The sequence below is a fragment of the Notamacropus eugenii genome, chromosome 3 (assembly GCF_028372415.1).
Source record: "Notamacropus eugenii isolate mMacEug1 chromosome 3, mMacEug1.pri_v2, whole genome shotgun sequence".
In the NCBI taxonomy this organism is placed as follows: Eukaryota; Metazoa; Chordata; class Mammalia; order Diprotodontia; family Macropodidae; genus Notamacropus; species Notamacropus eugenii.
In genome coordinates, this window is record NC_092874.1 from 210,655,469 (window position 1) to 210,666,652 (window position 11,184).

General features: G+C 38.3%; 1 long non-coding RNA gene across 1 annotated transcript; it reads right to left on the reverse strand.

Moving 5' to 3' along the window:
* Positions 1–204: 204 nt before the first annotated feature.
* Positions 205–8,376, reverse strand: LOC140533902 (uncharacterized). Its single transcript, XR_011977098.1, has 3 exons — positions 8,286–8,376; positions 4,406–4,486; positions 205–675 (listed from the first exon to the last, which is right to left on the reverse strand). It is a non-coding gene; the product is annotated as an uncharacterized lncRNA (long non-coding RNA).
* Positions 8,377–11,184: the final 2,808 nt, after the last annotated feature.

Genomic DNA, 11,184 nt, shown 5'->3' on the forward strand with positions numbered 1-11,184 from the left:
AGTGGGATGAGCAGAGCCAGAACATTGTACACAGTGACAGCCACATTGTGCAATGACTGACTTTGATAGATTTGACTCTTCTCAACAAAGTAAGGACCTAAAACAACTCCAAAAGACTCATGATGGAAAATGTCATCCATATCCAGACAAGGAAATATGGAGTCTGAATGCAAATTGAAGCATACTATTTGCTCTGTTTTTTTGTTTTGTTTTTCTTTCTCATGGTTCCTCCTATATGTTCTAATTCTTCTATACAACATAATTAATGTGAAAATGTTTGATAGTAATGTATATGTAGAGCTTATATTGGATAGCACACCATCTTGGGGAGGGGGAAGGGAGGAATGTGGAAAAAAATTAAACCTTATGGAAGTGAACTTTGCAAACTAAAAATAAATTAATTTGTAAAAAACAAAAAAAGAAAGAAATGAAAAACCATTTGTCCAAATTTGGTAGCGAAAGAGAAATCAGAGAAGGTATACACAATATAGAGTGAAAGAGCTCTCTCATCGGGAGAGGGAGAGAATTCTAGATCTCACCCAAGGAATTGAATTCTATAGCATTGAAAGCTGATGACCCGATGATGGTGACTGCCAGCTCCTCTTATGTTTTCCCAGCATCTTTTCCTTCAGCAGCTTAAGGTGGGGTTAGCTTCTTTAATCTTCTCTCCTGAAGCTGGAAGCCAGAAGTACTCAGAGTGACTTGATGCTCAAAGAGGACTTGAATCTTGAAGACTCTCAAAGGGGACTAAAAAAGGCTTTTGCTCTTCTCAGTTTTACTGCAGGGCAGGGCATTCAACTCCACTGATGAATAGAGAGTCCCATTCTAATAGGCTTTGGGACAAGTGTCACAGTAAGAAGGGACCAGGTTATAAAGACCTTTAAAAACCAAACAGGTGATGTTATATTTGATTTGATATGAGACCACTGGACTTTATTGAATGGGAGAGTGGCATGATCTGCATTTTAAGAAGATATATTTGTCAGCTAAGTCGATGATGGACTGGAGTGGGGAGAAATGAGAGCTTTGAGGGGGTAAGTGACTGTTCCAGAATGGTGACAATGACTGAGAACAGAAGGGAGTATATTCTAGAGATGTGGAATTGACAGGCCTTGGCAAGAAATTGGAAATTAGAGGTAATGAGGAGTCAAGGATGATACCTAGCTTGTGGATCTGAGGGATTAGGAGGATCATACTGCCCTCTACAGGGAAGGAAGGAGATGGGGAGGGTTTAGGGGCAAAGATAATGTGTTCAGTTTTGGACATGTTGAGGTTGAAGGTTAAAGATATTAGTTAAAGATGTCTGAAAGGCAGTTGAAGATGTGAGACTAGAGATCAACAGATGGTTAGGGCAGGATAAGTAAATTGAGAATCGTCAGCATAGAGAAGGTAGTTAAATTCATGGGAGCTGATAAGATCACCAAGTGAAGTAGTATATAGAGAGAAGAGAAAATGGCCCAGGACAGCTTCTGTGGGACACTTATAGTTAGAGGCCATGATTTGGAGAATGATCTAGCAAAGGGGATTGAGGTGTAGTCAGATAGGTAGGAAGAGAAGAACCAGGAGAGTAAACACGTAGAGAGAAGAAAGTATCAAAAAGGAGAGGGTAATCAACAGTGTCAAAGGCTGCAGAGAGGTCAGGAGAATAAGGATTGAGAAAAGGTTATTGCATTTGGCAAATAAATGATCAGTGGTGATTTTGAAGAGAGAGATTTTGGCATAATGATAAGGTTAGAAACAAGATTGTAAGGGGATAAGAGTGAGTAAGAGGAGACAAAGTGGAGCCATCAATTACAGACACTAACCTCAAGGAATTTAGTTACAAAGGAGAGAAGACATGTTGGACAATAATTAGCAAGGATGGAAAGATCAAATTAGGATATTTTTAGGATGAAGGAGACATGGGCATATTTGTAGACCATAAGGAATAAGCCAGTAGATAGGCAGAAATTGAGAGTAGGAATGACAGTGGTGGAAATCTGTTGAGCTGGTTAGCCCTGGCAAGGAGTAAAAACCATTTCATCACATAAGACAGTGGTAAATGAGGAAATGGTTGCAAAAATCATATAAGTGATATGAGATGAGGCAGATGGAAGAAAAGGGAGTTCATGGCAAATGGCCTCATTTTTTCCTGTTAGATTTTTTCTTATTTCTGAAACAAGTAGGGGGAGCCATGGAACATTTGAGGAAGGAGAAAAGATTTAGAAATGCTGTTGTGGAGAGTGGGATAATGAGTTGATAAAGGAGGGATAGTAGGATTGACTAACAGCAGTTGAAGTTGTGCAACATAAATTTCTAATGGTCTCAGCTAGAATGGTTGCATGATTTTCTACACCTGTGTTCAACAGTAAATGTATAGGGACAAAGGCAGTGGATGATGGGAGTGATCCAAAGCTGAACCTGGGCACCAGGGACTAAAGAAAACATGACAGTGTAGAGTTGAATTGCTTCACCAAGAGGTCAAGATATGGATAAGAGAAGAGGGTGTTAGTACAGAGGAGATTTGCAAGTTAGGGGAATTTGGAAGAGAACTGAGAAGTTAAGGGACTGGAGGTCATAGCATGGACAAAGAGTTGGATTTGGTAAAGGAAGACAGAAAGAAGTGCAGCCAATAGATTATAATCACATAAAGGTATTTGGAATTCTATAACATGGAGGTGGTACATTTGTGGGTGATGGCAAGATCAAGGGTATAATCATCTTTGCATGTGAGTGGGGTAGGGGATGGAGGAATAGGTTATGGGAAGTAAATTGAGGAACTGAAAAGTTATAGTGTTTGAGAGGGCATCAATATGTATGTTGAGGTCCCCTAGGATGAGGGCAGGAGTTGGGGAGGAAAGAAAAAGTATGAGCCATGTATCAAACTTATTGAGGAAGAAAGGAGAAGGACCTAGATGTCTGTAGACAATAGCTATCAGAATTTTGATTGGGTGAAATGAATATCATAAACCTCAAAAGAGGAGAGATTATTATTGAGTGATGGAGGTAAGAAAAGGACCTGCAAGTGGCAATGGGAAGCAAGGATTTTTCCAACTCCCTTGCCTCAAGAGAATAAGTGAAGGTGCAACCAATGCTGGAAAGAGTGGCCAGGGAGGCTGTGTCTTTGGGGGAAGGCGGGGGGGGGGGGGAGATTGGAGCATGGTATGGTGTCCAAGGGAGCCAGATTTTAGTAATAGTTATAAAACAAAAGTAGTGGTAGAGGAAAAGATTTTGAATAAAGGTTATTGACTATGGAACAGGCATTCCAGGGAGCACTGTGAAAGGAGAGGTTGATGTTGGTTTAGAACTTCAGGATAGGAAAGTTAAGGAGAATGGGAAACAAGGAATCAAGTAGTGGTGAATGGATAATGAGATTTGGATGATGATCTATAGGAGTTCAAAATCATGGGAATGTGTAGGACATGGATAGATGTTCATCACCGAGTGAAAGTCAACATTCTTCTTCCAAAAGGAGGCTAGAGATTGGGCTGCAATATGAGATCAAAGAAAGAGAAAAAGGACATATATATACATATATATAATTTAAATATATATATAATTTAAATATATAAATATTTTAAATGGCTCTTTTTAATAGTAGCTCCATACTGGAAATTAAGAGACTTTTTTCCTATTGGGGAATTGTTAAAATGCAGTATAAAAATATAAGGGAATATTATCATGCAATAAGAAAAGATGAAATAGACAGTTTCTAAGAAAACTGGGAAGACTTCTATAAATTGATATAGAGTGAAATAAGAAGTGGAAGAAGAATTATAGAAACACCATAAAGAAAAATATCTTTGAAACTCTGATTGATGAATTGATATACCACGAGTACAAAAGAGTGAAGATGAAACATGTCATTCATCACCTTCCAGAGAAGTGATTAACTTAAAATGCAGAAAGGTACATACATTTTCACAGAATCTGTTTTCCTGGACTTATGCTTACGATGAAGGTTTTCTTCCACTTTTTACCTTTTTGTTGTTCAAATTGAGCAGGAAGGGAAATGAGATGGATTTTTTTTTAAAAATTATTTTAAAAGTGGAGACTTCAGAACCATGAAAGTGACTGGGCCAACAAGACCGTTAGTGTTTTCTGATGTTTCAGTCTTGCTCCTTGGAAATAAGCTCTTTTCCTCTGCCCCAGGACACTTAAGGGAGAGACCCACTAGATGAGCTTTGTGAAAGCAGAGTTGGAGCCAGATCAGACATAGCTGCTCCCTATTCCCTAGGGAGGGAGACCAGGGTTGTGGGGAGCTGATAGGAGAAGAAAAGCCTACTCACAGATGCTCAAAATTTAGATGGTTTTTAAAATTATTCTGTCAGCATGGTCAGGAAGAGTCTTGCTTTGATCCAAATGTCTGATTCTGAGACCTGGTTAGGTCTATCAGGAGAGGCTGTAGAGAGAGTGCTCTGCTTACCAGCTGGTTTCCAGGGAGCACCATGTATTGAAGCTCAGACCGTGGGCTTTCTTCCTTGCATCTCTCTTGACCCCATTCTGGCTGAAAACAAAACAAAAACAGAGTTACTTTGAGGTAACATAAATGAAAGGAAATTAAATGAGGTAATGTGGAAGTGTTTTTAAATATTTAATGATAATATATCATTACAAGTATTATGTAATATATGACCACATAATAGAATAATTATATTAAAATTTGATATTAAAATTTATTGATATCTTTAAATTTTAATTATGAACATAAACGTAAACATAAATATTTCGATATGTTCAACAATGAAAGAATATGAAACTGCATTTGAACTACATAGCTTCTTTTTAGGGCAAATGAAATGTAACACGCAAGTAACTACTCAGATTGTTTTCTTCTGACATTCTTCATGTTCTCTTCTAAGAATTTTCAACATGTTTCATTAATGTAACGTTCGGAGTTTTGGGGGCGGTATCATTATCACTACTCACCAGCTGCCACCCAACCCCACCCTCAATAGAAGTTCTTCCATGTAGCAAGTGTGGTCAAGAAAAGCAAAAGCCCAAATCGGCCTTTTCTGAAAATGTCCCTCATTCCGTAGCTCTAGTTCATGTCCTTTGTTCCTGTAACACTTTGATTTCCCAATATATCTTTCTCCTTCCCCTCCAGGAGAGCTAGCTATTCTTTCTGACAAAAATGAAGACAAGAAAAAAGGGAAAAAAATATAGTTGAGTAATACATTAAAAGGACCGCTAGGTGGCGCAGTGGATAGAGCGCCAGGCATGGAGTCAGAAAGACTCATCTTCCTAAATTCAAGTCTGGCCTCAGACAATTATTAGCTGTGTGACCCTGGGCAAGTCACTTTACCCTATTTGCCTCAATTTCCTCATCTGTAAAATGAACTGGAGAAGGACATGGCAAACCACTCCAGAATCTTTGCTAAGAAAACCCCAAATGGGGTCATGAAGAGACATGACTAGACAATGACACATTAAAAAGTCTGACTTTACATGTGCTGCTTTATGCTCCTATTCCCCACCTCTGCAGAGAGGAGGGTTGTGCCTTTTCTTATCTCTCCTTTTTGGTGCCATGCTTGGTCACTATAATTTCACAGCATTCACCTTTCATTGTTTTGTTGGCTTTTTCCCCCATTTACATTGTTGTAGCCTATACACATACACACACATACCTACATGTATACATATATAGTTTCCCTGATTCTATTTCATGTCTTCCTATACTTGTTTTTGTTATACTCAGCATTTCTTACAACTTAGCAATATTTTATTACATTAATGTACCATAACTTGTACCAGTTGATGTGTAGGTATCTACTTTGTTTCTAGTCCTTTTCTACTACAAAAAGAGTTGTTAAAATATTTTGGTGTACATTGGGCCATTCTTTTTATCACTGAGATATGTGTCTAGCACTGAGATCTTTGGGATAAAGAATATGAGCATTTTGGTCCAAATGCCAAATTCCAAATTTCTTTCCAGAATGAGTGGACCAATTCACAGCTTCACTAACAGTGCATTATATGACTGTCTTTCCACTACCCTTTCAACAATTACTGTTCCTAATTTTTTGGGCTTGAGGTAAAACCTCAGAATTGTTTTGATTTGCATTTTCTCTTACTATTAGTGATTTGGAGCATCCTTTTCTATAGCTATTAAGAACTTATAATTCTTTTGTGAACTCTGTTGATAACCTTTGACTACTTATTTATCAAGAAATGGTTTTGGGGTTTAATATTTGATGCATAGATTCCCCCCAACTCTTATCTTAGTTGTATTTTGTCTCTGAAAAACTTTTCAAAATCATGTAACTAAATAATTTATTTTACATTTTGTAAAGATCTTTTTTCCTTGTTTGTTTAGGAATCTCCCCTCTAGGCACAGCTGTAAAAGGAAGTTGATTTGATTCTCTTCTAATTTTTCATAACATAAACTTTAATGTTCAAGTCATATATCCATTATGAGTCTATTTTGGTATATATTATAATATGTTACTCTTAACCTAATTTCTATCAACAAGCTTTACAATTTTCCTGGTCTTTTTTTTTTTTTTGGTCAAATAAGGAGTTCTTTTCTAAGGCAATTATGTTTTCTAATTTGTAGAACACTCGGTACCAGTGTTCCTTTATTTTTAATTTTTCCTGTTCTAATCTGCTTCATTGATCTACTTCTTTTTTTTTTTAACCAGTACTAAATAATTTTGATGACTATTGTTTTATAATACAATTTGAGGTCAGGAGGTACTCTTCATTCCTTTGATATGCTAGATCTTTTGTTTTTCCAAAATGAATTCTGCTATTATTTTATCTAGCCCCATGAAGTATCCTTTTGGTAGTTTGATTGATACAGTACAAAATAATATACGTGAACGTGTTTTGAAAACTGGAAGTGATCCCATAGACTATTAGAGCTTTGTAAGAGACCTTAGAAATCATTTAGTCCAATCCCCTCATTTTGTAAATAAGGAAACTGAGGTTAATAGAGTAGAATTCACATAACTGGAAAGTGGTAGACTCAGGACTCGAATCTAGGTCTTCTAATTCCAAGTGGACTCAAAGTCCAGGCTTTTCCCACCACACTATGCTGCTCCATGGATGATACTGTCTGAAACACTGGTAGCCTTTTGAGGAATAGATTTGGAGTCAAAGAAGCTAGGTCTATTTACTTATCATCTGTGTGATTTTGGGCAAGTCTTGGCCCCTATTTCCTCAATTGTAAAATGACGAAGTTAGACTAAGGTATCCTCTACATTTACGGTCCTATAAAATTCAAATTTTAGCAAAAGTACTTAAGATTTCAGTTTCAACTTTTCATTTTGCTATCAAGTCAGTAAATAGCCACTAAGTTATTTAAAAATACAACCTGCTTCCTTAAAATAACAGGTAAGTTATTCTTCGTATACACTCCTTCCTTCCTATTTCTCAGAAACACTAGATCTGAACCAAATACTGTCTAGCATACCCAGTTGGAATTTCCTGTCTCCATTTTAGGAAATCTTACCCAAAACACCCCAGTTCTTATTATAAGTGAATTTATACCAAAGGGTGGTTCCTGAAAAATGAAAAGGCGATAAGAAGGCAGGAAGTAACAGAATAATTTACACAGGCTGCCTACTGAGGTGAACGAACTTCCTGTTAGCTTTTCTACCAGGGATTAAGCAATGTGACTGACCACACAGACTCTGCAGGGATTAAGGAGTGTGTGTGTGTGGGAGGGGGTGTTAGGTCCGCGTAGACCACATTCTGTCACTCGTTCAACCATGAAAACGAATGCAACAGCCGAATCCCAAGGCGCTGATTTCCCGTGGCATTTTCTTGGTGGACCGAGAGGTCTCTGCTTCATTTGCAAGAGGGGTGACCAACGGATAGTGAGTAGTACCAGTTAAGCAGATAAATGGGATCAGACAGGATTATCACTGGGCAGTCTCACTGCAGCAGGCACACCAAATATTTACTTCTTGGTGCTCCAGCTGCCTTAGTTCCTGGCCACTTTCCTCTCTGATCATCCTTATCCTCTCATCCCACAGTGCAATTTTCAGACTGGCTAGCAAGCCCTTCTGCTCAGCTCCCTTCAAGTAGCAATAGCCTTCCGCACCCTAAGGCACAATTTCCTTCTCCTCCCATTTCCTTCTTTCCTACACAACCTCAACACTCCACTTCTCCCCTCCCCCCCAACCCTCTTCACCAAACTTCCAAGTTCCGAAGTGGCGAAGCCTGGTTACGGCCGTTTCTCTTAAAAAAAAAAAATTACCAGGGCTCCCTGAAAATCGTTGGCAGATGTCCAGGGAAAACGGGGCATCTTCCTTTGCAAAACTGGTAAACTGAAAATATACAAAGAAGAAACGCTGTCCTACCTCTTTCTCGGCCTTTACAGATGCTCAGTCTCTGTCAGCAGCAACACCTTTCTGAGAACAGAAGAAAGCAGGGCTTCAGCAGTAGTGCCATCGTGTGCCGAGTGCAATTCAGTGACTTTGGCTATTTCAAGCCAGGAAGGATGGTGAATGAAAAAAACCAGGAAGAGAAAGAACGGACTGATTTTTCTTATTCAAGTCCTACTAAATCATACATGTGAAAGGTTGGCAATCGATCCTGGGGGAGAATATCTAAAAGATCAAGAAGACTAGCACCTATGTCTGTTCGTGTTACATGCGGGACCAGAGAGAGGAATGAGGGTGTGGGCCTGATATGCCGGTGTCGTTTGGAGTGGGGATAGGAGGTGGGGGTGGGGAGAGAGATTTCTGCTGCAATCTGCCCCTGAGAGGAAGATACGCTTAGAGTTATTTTAGAGCAGCTCTGCTCGAAACATCGCCGGCAGTTTCTTAATTCACTTCATATCTATATCCTTCAAAGCTGAGCAATATTAACAGATTATCCCCTTTCCGCAGTTTTCCACAGCAGAATCTTGGAGACTTTCCTGCTACCCACAGGGGTAACCAGACCTTTCCATAAAGGACAAGATTGCCTCTTACTAAGGCAAACCATGTTTTCACTGGGGATTTTCCCCCAGGATGTTGGAGGGAATGACGGATTTAGATGTATGGCAGAAGCAGCAATGTAGGAAGTTGCATTTGTGCTGGGTGATGAGAGTTAGCAAGATTGTTAAGTTTAACAAACAGCGCCCCCCTCCGCCTTTTTGTCTGTTTCTTAAAGGGGAAAAAATACTTTCCCCTGAGCCAATTGCAAGGTATATCAAACAAACTTGTATTCTTTCGTTGTTCTTAAGTTTGGGTTTTTTGTGTTTATTTTCTCAAATATCTGTGCAAAGAGTGGTACCAGAGTATAATAGCCTCCTTCCTTTCCACCCTCCTTCGTTCCTTCCCTCCCTTATCTTGTAACGGGTGTGTATGTGACAATGACCAACTGTAACGCTGGACGACAAAAAAAAGGTTTGCCCGGAGGCTCCCTTGCCGGTGGATTCTCACATGCTTGGGAGGAGGGCAGAAGTTCACCCTTGCTTTTCCCCACCTCCCGTCCACCTGCTTCCCTGAGTGACCCGGTTTCCTGGCTGCCCTGGCTGCAGGAAGCAGCGCAGAACACATAGATCCACCGATCTAGAGTCTAGAGGGGCACACCTCACTCGTTAATCCCTTTTCTATGTGATGAGTTAGAAGCAAGATTGCACATGGACGATGACTCCTTGTCCATTTCCTGCTCTGAATGCTCTTACTATGGAGAGGAGTCGGAAAGAAAAAGGAGGTTCCTTCCTTTCTCAGTGACTCAGGAAAAAATAGGTGGAGTTCTACCAAATTCTTTCTATACAAATATGGTGCTGACACCTGAACCAGGAAGAGCCAAAGCAGAGAAAGAAAATTATGGACCAATTTCCCTGATGCATATAGATGCAAACATTTTAAATAAAATATTAGTAAAGACATTACAGCAATTTATCAAAAGGATAATACACCATGAAGAAGTGAGATTTATACCAGGAATGTGGGGCTGCTTCAATATTAGGAAAATTATCAGCATAATTAACCAGATCAATAACAAAATTAACAGAAGTCATATTATCCCCACATGTGCAGAAAAAGCTTTTGACAAAATAAAACACCTGTTCCAATTAAAAACACTAGAAAGCATAAGAATAAATGAAATTCTTCTTAAAACATAAAATAGTATCCATTTAAAATCACTAGCACGTATTAATGGGGATAAGCTAGTAGCATTTCCAATAAGATCAGGAATAAAACAAGAACGTCCATTATCAACACAATTATTGAGTATTGTACTAGAAATGTTAGCTTTATCTATAAGAAGAAAAAGACATCGAAGGAATTAGAATAGTCACTGAAGAAACAAAGCTATCACTCTTGGCAGATAATATGATGGAATACAATATAGATAATATAGAATCCTAGAGAATCAAGTAAAAAAACTACTTGAAATAATAAACAACCTTAGTAAACTTGCAGGATATAAAATAAACCCACATAAATCATTGGCATTTCTATATATTACTAACAAAACCCACCAGCAAGAGATAGATTCCATTCAAAAGAACTGTAGACAATATGAAGTATTTGGGCATCTACCTGCCAAGACAAATCCAGGAACTATATGAACATAATTACACAACTACACAATTACACAACACAATTATAAAACACTTTTTACACAAAGTCAGATCCAAATAACTGGAAAAATACTAGTTACTCATGGGTAGATTGAGCTAATGTAACAAAAATGATACTTCTACCTAGGTTAATTTACTTGTTCAGTGCCTTACCAATCAAACTATCAAAAATTATTTCATAGAGCCACAAAAAATAATAAAAATTCATCTGGAAGAACAAAATGTCCAGAATATCAAGGGAAGTAATGAAAACAAGTGCAAGGAAAGTGGAGTAGTCACACAACATCTAAAACTCTATTAACAAGCAGCAATCATCAAAACTATTTGGTACTGTCTAAGAAATAGAGTGGTGGATTCATGGAATAGGTTATGTACACAAGACAAAGTAGTCCATGACTATGGTAGTCTACTGTTAGATAAATCCAAAGACTAGTTTCTGGGATAAGAACTCACTATTTGACAAAAATTGCTGGGAAAACTGGAAAATAGTATGGCAGAAACTAGGCACAGACCAACACCTTACTTCATATATCAAGACTAAATAAAAATGGGTGTGCCATTTAAATACAAAGAGTGATACTATAAGCAAATTAGGAGAACAAGGAATAGTTTACCTGTAGAATCCATAGAAAAAGGAAGAATTTATGACCAAACAAGAGAAAAAGAACATTATAAAATAC